This window comes from Mustela putorius, unplaced genomic scaffold (assembly GCF_011764305.1).
Source record: "Mustela putorius furo isolate JIRA1106 unplaced genomic scaffold, ASM1176430v1.1 tig00000929_pilon_pilon_pilon, whole genome shotgun sequence".
Taxonomy (NCBI): Eukaryota; Metazoa; Chordata; class Mammalia; order Carnivora; family Mustelidae; genus Mustela; species Mustela putorius.
This window is the reverse complement of record NW_025421520.1, coordinates 294,651-314,645: the sequence shown is the minus strand read 5'-3', so window position 1 is coordinate 314,645 and position 19,995 is coordinate 294,651.

The following is a 19,995-nucleotide window of genomic DNA, read 5'->3' as shown; positions in this document are numbered from 1 at the left end:
CTGCCATGTGGCCATGGAGAGGGGGCTCCTCCTCCCCGGGCAAAGAAACAGGAAGGGCTGGTTGGGATCCAAGCTTCCCTCTAGATCAGAAGTGCGGGCCGTGAAGGGCAAACCATAAGTTTATCACTGCAGAAAGCTGAGAGGCTGTCTTCCTCCCAAAGCTTTCTGCTTTTCTCAACTCAGGAGCTAGGTGTCTAGGAGCTACTGTCCCAGGAGCTCACCGTGTTCTGTGTGAGATCTGTCAGTCTCTGTCCTCCATCAGGAGCACGGGGGGTTCTTCCCTAGAGAAAACAAAACCACAGAAGGAGGTATCTGCGTGCTGGAAACAGGTAGGTAAACACTGAAGTCTTTGATAGGAAATAGACGGAAATAAAACAACTAAAAATGATCCTCTGGAAAGCAAAGACAAGTCTGAGAACAGATCGATTGCTCAGAAGTTTTAAGAGCGTACTGATAAACACGAACGCCACGCCGCACGGAAAATCATCGGGGGATTAAGAAAGGCTCCTGGAAATCAGAAACATGATTTACAGAATGAAAAATTCAGTAGAAGTGTCGGGAGATAAAGTAAGGAGACAGCCAGAAAGCACAGCAAAATGACAAGACACGTAAACGAAGAATACCTAATTAGTAGGGATTATGGAAAAACGAATGGAGAAAATGAAGAGGAAAAATATCAAAGAAACGTAAGAATGATGTCCCAGAGTTAAAGGACACAGGTCTCCAGATTAACTGGGCTCTCTGAATGAATGAAGAGAGCCCCAAGCCCCAAATCCAAAGCAAAACCAAACCAAAACAACAAAAAACCCCCCAACCCAGGCAGAGATCCAGCATCATTATGTTTCAGAGCTCCAAGAGTCAAGAGAAGACCCTAACGTGTTCCAGGGAGTGGAGGGTGGCGGGAAAGCTCCAAGGAGGTGAGAACTGAGTCTGTAACAGACTTCTCAGCCCAGGATGTCGCTGGGACAAGGCTTTGCTAGTTCTAGCAGGAATGGCTTCCACCTGGAACCAAGGCAAATCACCGATAAGATAAAATAGCAGAAGTTTTACGTGGTCGCAGTCTCAGGTGATGTATTCTTTTTGAGAAAGCCACTTGAGGGTGTAACCAAAGAAAACAAGGTAGAAAATCCAAAGGAAAGAAGATGTGAAATATCCAGCCCTGGAGACAGGCCTGATGGCCCTCGGAGGTCCCAGGACATGGAGGGTCTGCAGGGGCACCTTGGGGAGGAGAAAAAGCCCCCAGCCTTACTGGAATGCTCAGCGTAGTGGAGTTTGCAGAGAGAACTAAGACACAGGCGTGGACAGAGCAACAGAGAGAAAGGCAACCAGCCTTGGAGACAAACCCTAACTGCTCAGCTCTGTAACGACCATTGCATTCTTGGAGCATCGACTCTGATCGCCTTCATTAAAGTCACGATTTAACAGCAGTAGGAGGTGTATGAAAGCCCAAGAAGGCCCATTTTAAGGAGCAGTGGGTGTTGTACACAGACAATGAATCTTGGAACATGGCATCAAAAACTAATGATGTATTTGATGGTGACTAACACAACATGATAAAAAAATTAGACCATCACCCAGAAACGTGGAGCCCTAGGATCCCAGACGAGGCTTGCCAGTGTCTACTCCGGGGACTGGAGTGCCACTTGCTGACCGGACGCTCTTGGGTGAGTTGCCTGCCCTCACCGAGCTTTGTACAGTGGGGTAATAACAGCACCTAGAGCACAAGTGACGGGATGATGGATGTCTTTCCTGGTGTGTAGATGCCCTTGGTGAGTGTCACTATTGAGGTTGTCATTCTAGTGGAACCCTGCGAATAGTGGCTGGCGTGCATGTGGCTCCCATTCCCAAGGAGCCTGCAGGCCCTGGGGCTTCATACCGTCCAGGACCAGGGAGGAACAATCCACGGGCTACTGATCTGCGGTTTGTTCCCTTACCCATCCCCCCACTTCGCGCAGAAGCCTTCTGTTTGCAGAGCTCTCCTGGAGTACAGAGCGCCAGAGAGGGCGGGCAAGTTGGGGATGCCCAGGCTTTGCCTGGGAGAGCCCTGCGGCCGCCGGGAGGGGTGCAGTGTGGACGTGCCCCTGGTTCTATGTACAAATGTTGCTTGCTAGGTCCCTGGCCTTGCTTCTGCTCTGGGTCTCAGCTTCTGAACTAAGGTCTTCTAGGGCTGTGCTGAGATCCTAGCAGCAGCTTACCCTCTTCCCACAACAAACTTTCATCTTGTTTTGGGATGGAAAATTGTTTCATGCCATTCTATATTTTTCTTCACACTATGATTTATGGCACAAGCCCAAAGCTTGAGATCATCTAGTCTCTCTGCGCAGCTCAAGAAAGCTGTTCTCTCTTAAGAAACCTGCTCTTTCCATAGAAGCCTTGGATTTCGTGACCAAAAGTCTGAGAGAAGATTTAAAAAACTGATTTAGAAACCTAGCAGCTTTGGTTCTCAGCTTTATGCGAGCGCCCCATCCCCCAACCCTCGGCTAGCAAATCCCATGACTCATTCGGTTGCTGTGGGAAAACAAGAAAATTTCAAGGGTAAATAAGCCCTCTTGGTTATTTTGTCATCTCTTCCCATATTGAACCTTTGCACTTCTGTAAAGAGCTTTTGCTTTCTCCTAGGTACTTCTTCATCTAAGAATATGAGAACACGTCTCCGTTCTGAATCTCCCCCATTTTGGAATATTCCACCAGATACGTGGGTTATGGCTCTCAGAGGGAAGCCTTGTCTCTGGGGGAGGTTTAGGACTCTGCCACGGGTCAGCGGCCTCTGGCCTATCCCGAAGAAGGCAGGCACATCTTAGAAGTCAGTGTGCTCCTCCCGAGGGCACGAGGAAGCCTTGGGTGGGCTGCTCGTGAGGCAGACCCCATCTCTGTCCCTCCTCTGTGATAAAGTCCTTCTGGGATAGGTCCCAGGAACCCACAGTGCTCTCACAGGCCGCAGTGGTTCTTCTTCTGACCGACACTAATGTATCTGATGATGACTGGCAACCCCGACGGAGCTCGTCACCCATGGAGTCTGCAGGCAGCAGAGCGCCGGAGCCGAGCTGGGAGCAAGATGTAGATGTGGCCCACTGCGTAGATGAAGTGCAGCAGCCCGTCCGGCCGCAGGGCAGGCACTGAATGGGAGGAAGGGAAGCAGAGATGATGAGGCCGCACCGTGGCCGAGTTCTGGTCTTACCTGTCGGCCCCCATGGCTGCTGTGGCTCCCAGGCCCTCCTCGGGGCTGGACGGTCTACGAGGCAGGTTTGAGCTCCTGTCGCACCTGGCTGGTGGCTGCCGAGGTGGCTTTTGCCCTCAACCTCCTTGTCCTTTCAACAAACCTCCTAATTCGGCCCTGAGTAGGTGTTTGTTCCTTGACACTGAGGTCACTCCGAGCTCCGAACCAGACTGAGTCTCTCCGTCAGAGCCGCTGCATCTCTTAGAAATGCTTCGGCCCCAAGGACAGGCTCTCATGCCTGGAATCGCGCTGGCTTCCTTACCGAGGGAGGAGCCCTTACCCACATGGAAAGAAGTCCGGGAGAAGGTGACCGCAGGCCCCTAGCTCAGCAACTGAATGATACCAGGGCCAAATCCCCGTCAGGTTTTCACGGTTCCCCATGCACCACATGTGATGGTCCCGGTTTTCACACACGTGGTGTAGGCGGGAAGAGGCAGGTTCAGGAGAGTATTTTGTAGACTGGCTCAACATCTCCCACCAGCAGATGAGAAGGAAATTATTCTCAGCAGTGTGGGTGGGCCTCCTCCAGTCCGTGGAAAGACCTAAAAGCAAACACTGAGGTTTCCTTGAAGAAGATCTTCCTCCGGATGGTCGCACAGATGTCTTGATTGTGTGGGCCGTCTGCCGGCCTGGCCTGTGGGTTTTGGGTTTTGGGTCCCGTTGTTGCATGAGCCGATTCCTTGAACTCCTCCCGCTGTCACTGTAGGTAGTAAACGGACAGGGTTCTCTCTCCTGGCTGGTTGGTGTTCTGCAGCTACGACCAGAAGAGTCACATGTTTCTGATTGTTTTGCCCTGATTTAAATGGCCCAGAGCCACCTCCCATAGTGATCCACCTGGAAATCCCAAGACTCCGCTTCAGACGAGGCCACCTCCGAGCCTCCAGCCCCCATCATGTGTTTAAGGGGCCTTGGATGGAGCAAAATGACACACATTGAGGGCTGTAGAAATAGCTACCGCTCCTTGGAAGCAAGACCGGCTGCCCTTTCTGGTAAACTGCCCTCTGTGGACCCAAAGAGGTCAGACCTGTGGGGGAAGAGCCGGGCTTTTGGCATCAACGTTATGAAACGAGCTGTCCCAGAAAGTCTTCTGTAAGGCCTGTGTTGAGTGATCTCATAACTATCAGTGCAGGCCAAAACCCACTTTAGCAAATTATTTTATAATTAGTTAATTCTGTGTGATCAAAAAATGATTTATAATGCTTAGAATAGGGCACACTAATCCTAAAATCAAACCACACAATCCTAGGAAAAGTACTTAAATAATACTTGAACAGAATAGAAATCACCTACTTCTAGGGCCAAGCTTTCCTGAGATAAGAAGCATATGGGTTTGCACGGAGAGATGATAGATTGCGGTGGGTTGGGTGGACTCTGTTCCCCAGATTGTGAGCAACAGAGTAACTTAACCTCTTTCCTCTGGACTTTGTATGGTTCCCAGAAGGTCCACGCACTTCGGCATTGAGATGCCCTCTCGGGAAGAGTCTGCATCTCCCAGGGGAGAGGGCACAGGCAGGGAGGAAGCTCGCAGGTAACCCTAATGACCGGTGTGCAAGGCACCCTTGCAACCAAGGCTCCCAATCCTGGAAGCACTCGGAAGTCCCTGGGGAGCTTTTGGGAACTCTGAGGCCCGTGCTGAACCTCAGCCTGACCGCCTGGACCAGTGGAGTGTGCTAAGGCCACAGGTCACTGCCTCTTGTCTCCTCCGCTGGCTGCACTCAGTAGGTGAGGGGGGGCTGTGCTCTGCTGTGAGTCCCCAGGCTGGTGGACAAGCCTCTCTGTCTAGATCTCCGGGGGGAGTAAGGGGTACACTTGATGTCCCTCAGCACCCTCCATGGTAGAATCAAGGTAAGCTCCTTTCTACTCCCAGAACATCGCTTTCTTGCTGCTGTATCCCTGTTGGCGTTACTGTGGATATACCCAGGTTTACACTGGTAAGTGATAAATGGTTTTTGGCCTGAGAATGTAATAATTAAAAATGAAAAGTAAGTTAGGGAAAGGTATTTACTTTTAGATAATAGAATCTGAGCAGTATTTCTCAATGCGTCCTCTGAAATTTTCATTAAAATTCATTAAAATTCTGCTTAGAAGAGTCGTGTCTCTGCCAGTAGGTGGAGGTTAACCCGGACTGGGCTGACCCGTGCAGTCTTGGCCATCACGCTGTCTCGTCCTTACATAGGATCGTTTGGGGCCTTTCCTCTGAAAACTGCCCGGAGGCATCGCCCCTGTTTGCTGCAGAAACCTTCCTAACTCTCCTGCCAAATACAGCCTCTGCCAGCCTGTCAAATTCTGAAGACTCAGGAAAATGAGCCAAGGCAGGGCCAGTCCGGGCGTCGCTGGGGCCCAGGGTTTGAAGGTGCCGGCTCGGAGGTCACTACACTGGGGTGTGGATTCCTACCCTTGTTTCCATGAACGGGCTTTAGGGGATCCACGTCTCTTAAGCTGTACCCACCTACGTATCCGTTTTCCGGGGGTGCCGCGGATGGGTTGTGCCTGCCTTGTCTTCTTCAGGGATTTCTGTGTCTTCAAATGGCAGGATCTGTTGGAAACGTCCTGCCCATGACCTTAGAGAGGGAGCATGGATCCGAAGGGTGGTGATCCCTTCCGAGCGGGGGCAAGGGTGCGTGGGAAGGCAGGGCAGAGAGAACATCAGGAAACTTCAGAAAAATCATTTCTCTTCTTCCTCAGGAAGAACTCTCGAAACTTAGGGAAAAATCTTTTCCACCCAAATCTTCAACTATTTCTTTTGCTTCAAATATTTAAATGTATAATTAGTTCAACAAATACTAACAGAGTGTCCACTGCGCGTCCGGCTCTCTTACAAATGCCGGGTAAAGAACCAAGTCCCTGCTCTCACGGAACTCAGATTTGGGTGGCTTTACCAAAAAATCACCATTATTTGATGAGTAGCCAAGTAATGAATAAGTTTTTTTTTTTTTAAGATTTTATTTATTTATTTGACAGAGAGATCACCAGTAGGCAGAGAGGCAGGCAGAGAGAGAGGAGGAAGCAGGCTCCCTGCTGAGCAGAGAGCCCGATGCGGGGCTCGATCCCAGGACCCTGGGATCATGACCTGAGCTGAAGGCAGAGGCTTTAACCCACTGAGCCACCCAGGCACCCCAGAATAAGTTTTTTTTTATATGAAGGTGACAGACTTTCTTCTTTCCTTGTTTCTTTCTTTTTTCATTCCCGTTCTCCTCTTCTCTTCTTTTAGAAACTGATGAAAGGGAGAGGATCCGCCTTGAAATCTATGAAGAAACTTGAAAAAGCATTGTCTAGCTCTATTTCTTCACCAAAGCTGAGGAGTTTTTGAATCGTCTTAAAGTTTCAGGACTCTGGTGGCCGCGCTCCAGTCCAGGGAGGGGGTCACGCTGTCCTGGGAAAGGAACAGGCCAGGGAGCAGGCCCTGGGGACCGGGGGTGCTGGTGGTGGGCCAGACACTCAGGAGCTGCATTTCATTCTGGAGTGATCTGGAGGGACCTGCGTCCTCAAGACCCGCTCCTCGTTCGGTTTTGAGGGGTCTTTGAAAACACAAACCAAGGCAGACAAAGCCCGGGTTCAGGCAGCCCCAGCAGAGCTATGTTTCCCGGAGAAAGGCTTAAGTCTTGGTGCACAGACTGGTGCGGACGGCCACCAGCGGCCGCGGTGGGTGCCGGGCCTCCAGCACCGACAGTGCCCTCAAAGTCAGATTTCTGCTCCTGCTGCCATTGCAGAGTCTGGAGCGGCTCAGAGCAGGGGAGCCCCAGCCCTGCGTGGGACTGACTCCTTCTGTCTGGGTCCGTCCTGGAGCAGCGCCTGGAGCCCGACTTGGGCACAGCCGCTCACAGCACCATCTCGCTCTTCTGCCTGCTGCTCTCCGCTTTCTGGGGAAGCGGCACGGGAGCCAAAACCATCCTCTCTCCTGCTCTACAGAGAATTTACATTTGTTCAACAAAGATTTATAACCCTTAGATGCTTGGGGCGCCTGGGCGGCTTAGTCGGCTGGGCCTCCAACTCCTGAGTCCGGCTCAGGTCATGATCTCAGGGTCCTAAGGTCAAGCCCTGTGTTGGGCTCTGTATTCAGAGTGCAGTCGGCTTGGGATTCCCTCTCTGTCTTCCTCTGCCCCTCCCCCCTCCCTCTCTCTCTCTTTTTTTATGTGACAGACAGAGATCCGAGGCAGGCAGAGAGAGAGAGAAGGAAGCAGGCTCCCAGCTGAGCAGAGAGCCTGATGTGGGGCTCAATCCCAGGACCCTGGGACCATGCATGACTCGAGCTGAAGGCAGTGGCTTCATCGACTGAGCCACCCAGGCGTCCCCTGCTTCCTTCTCTTAAAAAAAAAAAAAAAAAAAAGCAGAGGCTCAAATAGAACAATCAAGTAGCAATTAATTAAGTCTCCACTTAGAAATATTTTCCCAGCCTTTCCCATCGGTGAGAAGTTGGCCGCACTCACACTCGGGAGACAAGTAGGTCAGGCACTGCCTAAAACCAAAGAGTTTGGTGCTGCTGGTGCCAACCCACTCCCTCTACTGTTCTCAGTCCCCCTAACCACCAGCCTCAGATTTGCTTCACAAGGCATGGGAGAGAGTGACTCCCCAGGGAAAGAGAGAGAGGCCCCTAGGACCACTGGACAGAAGGGGAATGTGCTTGGACATCCCTTCTGTGAAGACTTTTTGATGCTGGAGCTGGGGAGGACGGGGAGGGGTGCACTGGAACCCCAGTTTGCGCCCGCAAGGAAGAGGCCCTCAGGCACCCACCGTGGGGAACTTCCCTCAGAGGCTCAGAGGTCAGTCCTGCTTCAGCCCCAGGCCCCTTCACATCCAGGAGTGTGTGTGTGTGTGGGGGGGGGCATGTCTGAGAGGTGCCTCCAGCCAGGCACAGAAACAGGGTAAATGCCTTCTTCCCCGAAGGACCAGTTTCTTCCCGGGCCCAAGGCTCCAGCAAATGTCCTTGTGCGTTCTGTCCTCTCCCCTCGCCCGAACTCCCAGAGCCTCCCTCCCTGCCGGCTGCTCCTTCACCCTGACCCTGCCTCCTCCCCGTTCTCCCAGCAGGGCTGCATCTTTGCGTGTCTGCTTCGCTTCTGCTCTGGCCTTCGTCTTCCTCTGCCGCCCAGGGGAGTGTTGGACCGGCCTGGACTCCCGCCGGGCAGGGCCTGCATGGTTGGTGGGAGGGGCTGCAACGTCCCGCATTAGTGATTCGTCTTGTCACAAATGGGCTCTTCTTAGTCCAGCCGCCGGGCAACCAGAAAGTTGCCTCATTAGCATAAGAGCGCGCGGGTTAGCTGTCCATCACGTTAGTCGTCCTCTGGCTTCCAATCCCATCCTCCTGCTCCGCCCACCTTCTTCTCTGCTCCGCCCACCGTCCTCCCTGCTCCGCCCACTCTCCTCCCTGCTCCACCCACCTTCTTCCCTGTTCTGCCAACTGTCTCCCTGCAGCACCCACCCTGCTCCCGCTCCGCCCGCCGTCCTCCCCGCTCCGCCCACCGTCCTCCCCGCTCCGCCCGCGGTCCTCCTGCTTCCACTGGTCATCCTCCCTGCATTACTTTTCATTGTTTTTGCCTGTGTTCTTTGCCAATATATAAATACGGAGATTTTTTAGTGTCATTTGTTTATTTTAGGTGTAACCTTTAAAAGTAGCAGATGGTTGGAATTTGGTTTTAGGTACAATCTGAATTTTATCTTCCAACAGAGAAATCACCCTGTAAATCATCCAGAATTAGATCTGACTTAAACAGTGTTCCATCATTTTAACAAAGACTTGCACACTGCTTCCTTCGTTCAGTGTATGAATCATGTGTTCTTTCCTTTAATTCCTCTGTCTTAGAAGCAATATTTACTATATTCAATGTTAACCAGGGATTACTTTTAGTTTTTAAAGGCTTTCTTTAGCCTGTATTTCCTAAATAGTAGAGTCAATAGTGAAATGGTGTCTTGAATCCCCTTCTGTAGAAGGTGTGAGTTTAGAACGTTCTTTCTCATCTTGGTGCACGTGCTGTCTTTATGCCTACAGCTCAGCATGTGTGGTCACATCTACTGCTTCAATGATTACTGGTGCTGTCTCATAGACTCTTATGTGATACGATTCAATACTAAGGGTTTTCTTACATCTGCATTTAACTTCAAAAGCACAGTGTGATTATTTAGATCGTCTCTATTTCAAATGATTGGTTACTGACAGTTTTTTTTTTTTTAAACACCGTCACTTTCTCATTCTTGAAATTTTCCATTTCCTTCCTTTGTCCAATATTTGGCATGTGTCTTCGTAAAAAAGTAAGTTACATTCCCCAGGTGACATCCGTGTTTGTATTTTCTGAATATTCATGTTGTCCAGTTCACATATGAAAAGGCTTTGGCTGGTTATAAATCTGACATAGAGTTTTGCAAAGAAATTTGAGGGTGGCTTGGTTTTTAACATTTATATGTAATTTGTTTCAATGTTTTTATAAGTTTTTTTTTAATTCAAAAAAAGATTCAGGGGGTTTAGAGGAGTAATTTGAAGTCTAATTACTACCGCTGGACATACTTTCCCTATACTTTTGTTCTGAATTATCACTAAATCCAATCGTTGTAGCCTGAGTTGCATGAAGGAAATTTAATCATAACAAAATACATGATTTATAGATTTGGCACTTGTTTTTTTTTCTTTCCAAAATTAGTATATTCATATCCATTATTACTTAATTAAAGAAGCTTTTTTCTTTATTTAAAGCCACGTTCATAAATTATTACATGAAATTTAATGTGAAAACATAAATAAAGAGCCAAAGTAAATACCTTATTTGTTTCTTACTAAAGTCTGCAAGAGCTTGCCCTTTGCTTCCCCAGTGATCCTTCACTGTCTGTAGCTCCCTTCATGCCGAGGAGTGGATCTCGCATTCTGTGATGGGAGGAAGGGAGTGTCCAGAAGCCAAGCAGAGTCCTACATGGACGGCCATCTCCTGGTAGACACTCATTCCAGGAGAGGAAAGGAAAGACGAATTGCCATGAGAGCAAGCATACACTTGTACTTGAAGGCAAATGTCTGAAATTAAGCTTTTGGTTGGGAGTAACTTCAAAACAAATTATTTTGAACGAAATGAAAAGATTTCATTTCCACTTAAAAATTGATGATGGCACAGATTGCACGGAGCCCTGGGTCTTACATGCAAACAATGAATCATGGAACACTGCATCCCAAACTAGTGCATACTGTGTGGTGACTGACATAACACAATAAAATAAAAAAGTCTGATGATGACTGTAACTTACCAAGCGTACATTTTGGTTAATAAATTGTCTTCAGTATTTTACATTCATTGTCTCTAATCATCAAAGCCATATGCCAGACGAGGTAGGTGGTGATTCGTGGCAACATTATTCCATTGCAAATGGCAAGGACAATCACTTCTGGACAGTGTGTACATTACACGATAAGGAATTGCCTGTAAGCCAGATTTTAGAAGCTTTATTTCCATTGTGTTCATTGTATTTTCGCCTTGTCATCACAGTATCAGTGCTAAGGGACCTCACCTTCTTGTGGCCCTGATTTGTAGAGCAGATGTGGACTGTATCTGCTGTGGTCTGTTCTGACCTGCCTCTTGGCTGCTGTCTTCCCCAAATGGAATGTGGGTGCTTTGTTCTGTACACATCTGAGCTCCCAGTGCCCTAAGAACTCTGCCCGGTAAATAGAAGGCACTGTGCATGTGTTAGCTGAAAGTAAGGAAGCATGAATTTCTGAAACTGAATGCATAGTGTCTCCAAGAGTAGCCACCTTAATATCTTATGTATTTGTTTTTTAGTATTTTTAGTGTGTTTTTATATGAATGAAAGATTCTATATACAATTTAAGTGCTGGTTTTCTTTTCCACTTAGCTTCCTAAACATTATTTTTTATCATTAAAATTTCATGGATGTGCTTGGTCACAGGATACCCCAGTAAACGGGCACACTGGGATCTAGCTTTTCTGCCCAGTTCCGGCCTGTTTTCTCAGTTTTCGCTCTGTGTGCATCTTTATACATAGATATTTGCCTAGAATCGGATTTGTTTTCCTAGGATAAGAAGTGAAATTATTTCATTGAAGTTCACAAATATTTTTAAGTTAATGCTGTATTTGCTGGAATGCTTTTTTTGGTGAAAATTTGGACCAGTTTAGTTCTATTAGTAACAGTCTCTGTGGAACATTACTTATTTAACTTTACAAATTATTTTAAGTATTGGGAAATAAAAATGCATCACTTTACTTTTTTGTGACATTGAACAATTTTCATGTATTTATGAGGTATTTTTATTTATACTCTGTGACTTAGCTTTTTAAGTGATTTGCCCACTTACTCATGGAGTCTTGGCAGCTTGCTTACTGACTGAGCCTTAGGAATATTGACTCCTTTTCATAACTCTTGCAAATATTTTTCTATATTATTACTTGCCTTTTAATTCAGTGCATTGGTGTTTTTTATTTGGTAAGGAGAACTTTAAAATGTGGCACAACATAAGAACTTTTGTGCAGTAAAATGCAGGAATTTTCTTTGATATTAGGAAGAACTTTCTTAACCAATGGTGGAGAAATTCACCTATAAATTCTTTTAGCACTTTTTGATTTTCATTTTTAGCACATTAACCCTTTCCTCCACCTGGGATTCCTATTTATCCACAGTGTGAAGCTCTAGCCCATGTTCAGTTTTCCTTTTTGGTTTTAAAAGTGAATCTGAACTCTGATTTTGATTTCCCGGAAAGGGCCCGCAAGAGCCCCCTGGTGAAACGAGCATCCGCACCTGCCTGGGGAATGCCTGACGGGGCTGGCGGGAGCAGGGCCGCGCGCCCGGGGAGGGTCGTCTGCAGGGATGGACCGGCCGGCGCGCGGCCCCGAGGCTCTGACCCTGAGGCCAGCGAGCCCCGCAGGGGGACCTTCTGGCCGGACAGCGCGGCCCAGCGTGCGCCCCGCCTGCCCCGGCGCGAACCACGTCGTCTGCGCTTCGAGAACGGAACGATCCGGATGGTCCCATCAAAACAAACCCAGAAACTCTTCCTCTGAAATTTCTGGACCATTTTCCATTCTGTGCAGGTTGCTATGGCAACGGGTGTCTTGCGCTGAGGCAGAGGGAAGGAGCCAAAGCGACCCGCTTGAAGAGAATGAGTCACTGGATTTTAAATTGGGCCTTTTCTCCCTTCATAGAATTAAATATTTTCAAACGTATTTCCAAGAAAATAGGCCCCAGGCTCCCGTAGTCGTGACCTAATCAAGAGCTGGACCGCGCCTGCCTGGGGTGGAACCGCCCGGAGGGGACACTTCCCTGGAGACCGTAACCCCCTCGGGATCCAAGGGCGGATGTGAAGGTTACTGACTGCGGTCACCGTTCCTGAGCAGCGGGGGCCGGAGGTCGCCATGCCCTTGCTCTGCAGCTCGTTCGCCTCGCTGCCTTGAGGAAGGATGGCTAGCGACACGGCCCCCCCCCGCCCCCCCGGCTTGGACAGGGGCGCTGCCGGCCTCTCCGACAGTCTGAGCTCCCGAGGAGGACGTCTGTCCTTGTGCCAGGCGCAGTGGCACAGCCGGTGGAGTTGCAGGTGCTGAACCTCATCCCACAGCCCTGGGGGCAGCTTGGCAGACTCGCCTTCAGGGACAGGTGCATCCGCGGCTCACCACCAGACGAGCAGGTGCAGACCAGCAGGACCAGCGCACGCCGAGACTCAAAACATTCTTGAAGAACTGGCTCAAAATCCACTGGGAAGGATTCTCGGGAAAGCTCTCATGGGTTAGTCTTTAGGAACCCTATTACCAGGTAAAGGCTTTCTCTCTCTGAGTAGAGGAAAGTGTCATCCCTTCTGCACTTCCTCGGAAAGAACAGAGTAGGAGACCCGTAGGCAGTCGGTTTTTATGTATTCTGAAATAAGACCCACCGCCTGAGTTTAAGCTCCCAGGGGAGCGCGGCCGACAGCCGCTACCTTCCAACTTGGGCCAGATCCCTGCACCCTGCTGGAGCCCGCTCGCTGACCTCAACACTCACGTGCGAATCATGATGGGGCAAGTTAGCAGGGACCTGCTTTCTGCAGTGGCTTCTCAGGGTGGGGAGGCAGAGGTGACCGAAATGTCGTTCCTGTCTCAAGAACTCAAGAGTATAGGGGAAAAGGGAGACTAGAACATTCACAGGGAAACTTATCATTAAGTATGAAGGAGGTACACAGGGGACATTAGGAACAAGAGAGGCGCAGAATGGGGCTACCAAGCCGGGAGATGTGAAGAAAGACTTCCCAGGAAGGAATACCTGGTATCTCCTTGTGCAGCCGGCAGAGGAGGGTGTGCTGGTGGGGGCCACACCAGCTGTGAGGACATGGGGAGCATCAGCTGGTTGGGGTGGTGGGAGCCAAGGACCCGTGTGAGTCATTTGCAAGACTCCCACGTTTATGGTGGTGGAGGGCTACTGAAGGTGACAAGAACTCCAAGGTACGTGTTGCTGGAGGGATAGCATGATGTCAATGACATGCTGGACAGCAATTTCTGTGGCTGATTTGGGGAAGGGCTGGGGTGGTCAAGTTTGGCTGAGACCACTTAGGAGACTGCTGGTTTAGCCCCTTGCAAAATAGTGAGGCTACAAAGAGGGGAATGCGGAACCACACTGAAGAGCCAACAGGGAGACAGTGGTGGGGTAGTGATGGCAAGACCCTTGGGTGTACCGGCTGGATGAGGAAGAATTTTGGGTGCCTCCAAGGCTTCCGGCTCGACAGAACAAGAGAAAGAACAGACTGGGAAAGAAGCTGTTGATTTCTTCTTCTTCTTCTTCTTCTTCTTCTTCTTTTAAGGTTTTATTTATTTATTTGACAGAGAGAGAGAGAGAGAGAGATCACAAGTAGGCAGAGAGGCAGGCAGAGAGAGAGGAAGGGAAGCAGGCTCCCTGCTGAGCAGAGAGCCCGATGCGGGGCTCCATCCCAGGACCCTCGGATCATGACCCGAGCTTGAGGCAGAGGCTTTAACCCACTGAGCCATCCAGGCGCCCCTTGATTTGTTCTTCTCATGAAGTGGAAGCAAGATCATTGATTTTTCTCATTTTCTTTGCTAATATCTATATTTTTTTATTTTAAAAATTTTTAAATTTTTAAATTCACATGTAATGTATTATTAGCCCCAGGGGTATAGGAAGTCTGTGAATCGCCAGGTTTATACTTCACAGCACTCACTATATCTATATTTTAAGTTTTAAAATTTCCATCGAGGATTTCTTTAGTTGCATTCAACAAATTTTGATACATTGCATTTTTGTTTTCATTCAGTTCAAAATATTTTATAACTTTCCTTGTGATTTCTTCTTTCATTTATTTAGACAGATGTGTTGCTTAACTTCATGTTCAGTGTTTTCTACTTGTTTTTGTTACTGATTTCTAGTTTAATTCCATTGTGATCAGAGAATCTACTGTGTATGGTTTTGTTCATTTGAAATCTATTGAGACTTGCTTCATGGCTTAACACATGGTCAAGTATCCGTGTGATCTTGGAAAGACACACATTCTGCAGTTGTTGGGTGAAGTCCTCTGCCTGTGTTCACTAGGCAAAGTTGGTTGATACTGTTCAAATTTTCTATATCCTTATTGATTTTTAGAGAAGTGGTTAAAATCTCCATTATGTGTGTGGATTTGTCTGTTCTTATTTTATTTTATTTCATTTATTTATTTATTTATTTAAAAGATTTTATTTATTTATCTGTCAGAGAGAGAGCGAGCGAGAGTGAGCACAGGCAGAGTCAGAGGGAGAAGCTCCCATGACGCCGGGATGATGACCTGAGCTGAAGGCAGCTGCTCAACCAACTGAGCCACCCAGGCGTCCCTGTTCTTTTTATTTTTTATTTTTAAAAAATTTTGTCCATTCTGCTTTGTGCATCTTGATGGTCATTAGCTGCCTGCACATTTAGGGTTGTTTATATCTTCTTGACAAATCAACTCTTCATCATTGTGAGACGGGAAGAAGATGCTGAATGTGGGATGGGCTATCAGGGAGGCTATCTGATGTACAAGTGGAGATAGGAGTTGGGACCTCAGGAAGAGACACCGAGCTGTGTATGAAGATGGGTTCCATCCTTGTCGTAATCGAGACCCTGGGTTAGATGAGCTGGCTTTTCCTTTTCCAGTCCATTTGATCAAAGGTGGTTGTCTAAATTTCATCCTTGAATATTCTTGGCAGGTGAGCATTTGGATCAGATAATTTGCGTTGCACTCTTAATGGTTTGCTTGGTAGAGTTAATCATTACAGGGAGGCACAATGGTGAGTGTTTCCGGTTGAACCACCCAAGAGAGCTGTCTCAGGCAGTAAATGCCTCTCAGATTACACAGGGCAGCGACTTGTTCCTCCTGCTTACTTATGGTGACTCTTTCCCGTAATTTTGAGCTTGTTCGAGAATGTTCAGCCTGTATGTGGCTGACTCAGTGACTTTGCAAAAGATGGATTGGCACATGGCCCCACTTTCCTCATGGTACCCTTGCCCAGTGTGGACCTTCCATGTCAGAGTCTTCATCCAGTAGTCTAAATCACAGGTTATTTAATCATCCTTAAGTGACCCAACATTTTTATTGTTTTCAGTTCTCTGACATCGATATTATAAATAACATCATAATGACCATTTTTGTACATGAATCATTGTGCACAACTCTGAATATTTAATTAGGGAAAACCCCTAGAGATAAACATACTAACTGGAATGAACATTTTAAAGTTATAACAGGTTTATAGGGCACCTGGATGGTTCAGTAGCTAAGCATCTGCCTTTGGCTGAGGTCAAGATCTCAGGGTCCTGGGACTGAGCCCCGCATCCGGCTCCCTACTCAGCGGGAAGCCTGCTTCTCCCTCTCCCACTCTCCCTGCTTACGTTTCCTCTCTTGTTCTGCCTCTGTCAAATAAATAAATAAATAAATAAATATCTTAAAAAAAAAGATAAAGTTCTAACAGGTTTAATGTTTATAGAGGAAATAAATACAGGATAATAATATGCTTATATGGTATAATAGGTATATTGCCTTGTGGTAAAACTATGATAGATAATAAACCCCCCAAATATGAAATATATAACACTATACTACATAGTATAACTCTAACCTTGCATCATCATCACTGAATAGTGCCATTTTGGGAAATTAAGGTATCCAGTTTTTTATTTTACTTATGGGGGTGTATAACTTTTTCCTTATTACTGTTTTTATAATTTTTTGTTCTTTGATTATCTGTGTTGTTTCTGATAGTCAGTTTTCTAAGTGTTGGACTTTTTTGTTTAATTATAAGCTCCTCATGGGAAGATCGACATCCCTTCAATTATGAAATGAGAAACTGCTAACCCTCAGTTAGCCCTTACTAAGGGTTGGGCCTGATTCCAGAGCTTCCTGCAGTTAACAAGCCCATCTTCTCAGAAGTCACGAGCTGCTCACAGGTCTGGCAGTTGGGAGGGGGTTTGGGGTTCACATCTCGATGCTCTGGACCCAAGCTGTCTGCTCACAGGCACACTTGTAGGGCCTGTTCATCCCTTGTGGGGACTGCTGGGACATCTAGCAATAGTGTCTGCTGGAAAGTCATTAAGGCCCTCTCTGATCAGCTGCCTTTGGAGGGGGGTGGACCTTGGGGAGGGCTGAGAGTCAGGGAGGCTTCTGGAGCTTCTCTGATACTAGGCTTCAGGAACCTATTAGATTCCCATTCATTTGAGGGATTAGCTGTGCGTGGAGCCCACCTGAGAAAATCCCAGATCTCCCAGTCAAACCATTTCCTTTCTGCTTCAGAATGACTCCTGTTCTCTGGAGTGCATATCCTGCAAGGTTCATTTGGCTGAAACAGACTGCTTGAGGGCATTTCTGGAAGGGTTGGAAGGACAGAGGGAGCTGTAGGATAGGTGTGCCCAACCCCACAAGAGAATGTGCCTCCATAAGGCAGCACCAACAGCTCCTGATGCTGAGGCCACATGCTGGAATGGGGGCAGTGAATGTCTTCCTGGGCCTGGACCCTTGCCCCATCCAGAGGGAAGGAGAGGGGACTGGGGCTTGGATGAATTCTCAGAAACTTTATTCAGGTGAACTAAGAGTCAAATGCTTTGCTTCTCCAGTTCATTTTATAAATCAAGCAATTTTTTCAGCTTGCTCTTACATATATTTTGGGGTTTCTTTTTTAAAATTTAAATTTAATTAATTAACATATAATGTATTATTAGCTTCAGAGGTAGAGTTCAGGGATTCATCAGTCTTATAGAACGTCCAGTGCTCATCCCATCGTGTGCTCCCCTTTGTGGCTTCACCAGTTAACCCCTTCCCTTCAACAACCCTCAGTTTGTTTCCTATGCCCAAGAGTCTCGTATGGTTTGTCTCCCTCTGTGATTTCATCTTCTTTTATTCTTGCCGGGTTTGTTTCTTTTAGTAACCAGAATTGTGCTGTGTGTATCTTTGATGTGCGTGTTGGAGATATTCTTAGCCTAGCACACTCCTTTTATCCATGATATAGTCCATAGAATTGGTGTCACTATTTGGATTGCTTCATTCTGCAGTTATAATTATGTCCACTTTTGTGCACAAACTTTAGCACAGGGGCTGCAATTTGAGGGGAAGGGTGTCAGTTTCAGTCCTCAATCTGTGGTGAAGGCATGTTGATTTGGCATTGAGCAGGCTGTGCATGTGACTTGGGGAGGAGGGAGGCTGGACTCTAGATTTCAGACTCACAGGCTGATGGCATCATTGTGATGGGAACATGGCTGGTTTTGCTCCTGGTCTTGAATTCCTTTAACTTTTGTTCTTCTGGGAAACTCTATCTCTCCTTCTATTCTAAATGAAAGCCTTGCTGGATAGATTGTTCTTGGTTGCAGATATTTTCCTTTTAGCACTTTGAGTATGTCATGCTGCTCCCTTCTGGACTGTAAAGTTTCTGCTGAAAAATCTACTTATAGTCTTATGGGGTTTCCCATGTATGTACCTGTTTTCCTTTCTCTTGCTGCTTTTAAAATTCTCTTTACCACTGCTTTTGGCCATTCTTATTTACTTTGTATCTTGGTGCAGACCTCTTTGGATTGGTTTTGTTGGGGGCTCTCTGTGCCTCCTGTATCTGGATTTCTCTTTCCTTCCCCAGATTCAGGAAGTTTTCAGCTATTCTTTCTTTCTTTTTTTTTTTTTTTAAAGATTTTATTTATTTGTCAGAGAGAGGGAGAGAGAGCAAGCACAGGCAGACAGAATGGCAGGCAGAGGCAGAGGGAGAAGCAGGCTCCCTGCCGAGCAAGGAGCCCGATGTGGGACTCGATCCCAGGACGCTGGGATCATGACCTGAGCCGAAGGCATCTGCTTAACCAACTGAGCCACCCAGGCGTCCCACAGCTATTATTTCTTCAAATAAACCTTTGCCACCTTTCCTTGCTCTTCTCATTCTGGGATCCCTATGATGCAACTGTTATGCTTGACTGTGTTGCTATGTTCCCTGGCACTCTTCTCATTCTGTGTATCCCCTGCCCTCTTATCTGCTCACCTTGATCACTTTCCGTGACACTGTCCTCCAGGTTCCTGATCCATCCTTCTACTTCCTCTTGTTTGTTACTTATTCCAGGTGGTCTGTTTTCATTTTCATTAAGTGAGTTCATTTTCTCTAATTGGTTCTTTTTAAGGTCTTCTATCCCTTTATGAAGGGTGTCAGGGAAGTCCTACACTCCTTTCTCAATTCTAGTGAGTACCTTTATGAGCATTGCTTTAAACTCGTTACCAGATGTATTACTCCTCTCCATTTCATTTAGATTCCTTGCTATGATTTTGTTTTGCTCATTCATTTGGGACATAGTCCTCTGTCTCCTCACTTTGTCTATATCTGTTTCTATTTCTCTGTTTTAGGAGAGCCAGCGATGTCTCCCACACTTGGAAATAGTGGTTTTGTGAGGAAGAGGCCCTTTAGTGCCCCACAGGGCAACATCTCCTTTTCACCAGAAAATGGTGCTTCAGGGGTATCTCCTATGTGTGTTGCTACAGGGGTGTCCTGCCATTGTGGTGTAGCTCCATTTGCCTTCACTCTAGACTGTGATGGCTCTCTGCCTGTTGTGGGTAGACTCTGGTGCCCGTGGTGTTAGTGGGCTGGTTGGGGGCTGCCTTGGGCTTGAGTTGAGTCAGAGTAGGTGTTTGCCAGAGATGCAGTAGTACCAAACTGTGGCACTTCCCCTGTGTGGTCCCTGAGAAGAGTTTGCTGCTGGGTGGGGCCTGCAGTCAGACCAGCTGCCTGCCCCCAGCCCACTGCTGAGACAGCAGTCAGACTGGTGTGTGTGGTAGTCCTCCCCTTTCCTGGAGGCAGGAATCAATTTGGAGTGATGCTGGCCCTCATCTGGGCTGCTTGTACACCACCCGCTGGTGGCACTGCTTTGATGGAACCTTGCCAAAAGTGATTAGAGGGGCTAGATCTGCGTCGTGGTGGCCTTTTGTCTATGCTTGGCTATGGAGAGTCCATGCTGCCAGGCTTTGGGTTGCTTTCTGGGTTATTTATGTGGATGTAGGTACTCTCTAGGTGGCCACATTGCAAGAGGTAAGCCCAGGGTTCTCTTACTCTGCCATCTTCCCAGCAGGATCTGCTCTTTCTTACATATATTTTTAAGAAGTTTGTTGCGATATGCTTCCCTGTGTGCTCCAGGCCCTGGGGCATCTGGAGGTTATTTTCTCTCTCAGTTCCTCTCGCATGGCCCAAAGCCCTCCCAACAGGCTGTCTGGTGCAGGTCATTTCTCCACCAGGAAAATATGCCGGGGCTTCCTTCTGAGCTCTCCCCTAGGGCCCAGCACCTTCCTGGAGTGACAGGCTCCTTTCTGTGGCTTCCCCAGGGAGCTCTCTCTCAGGTCTGCCAGCCACCATCTC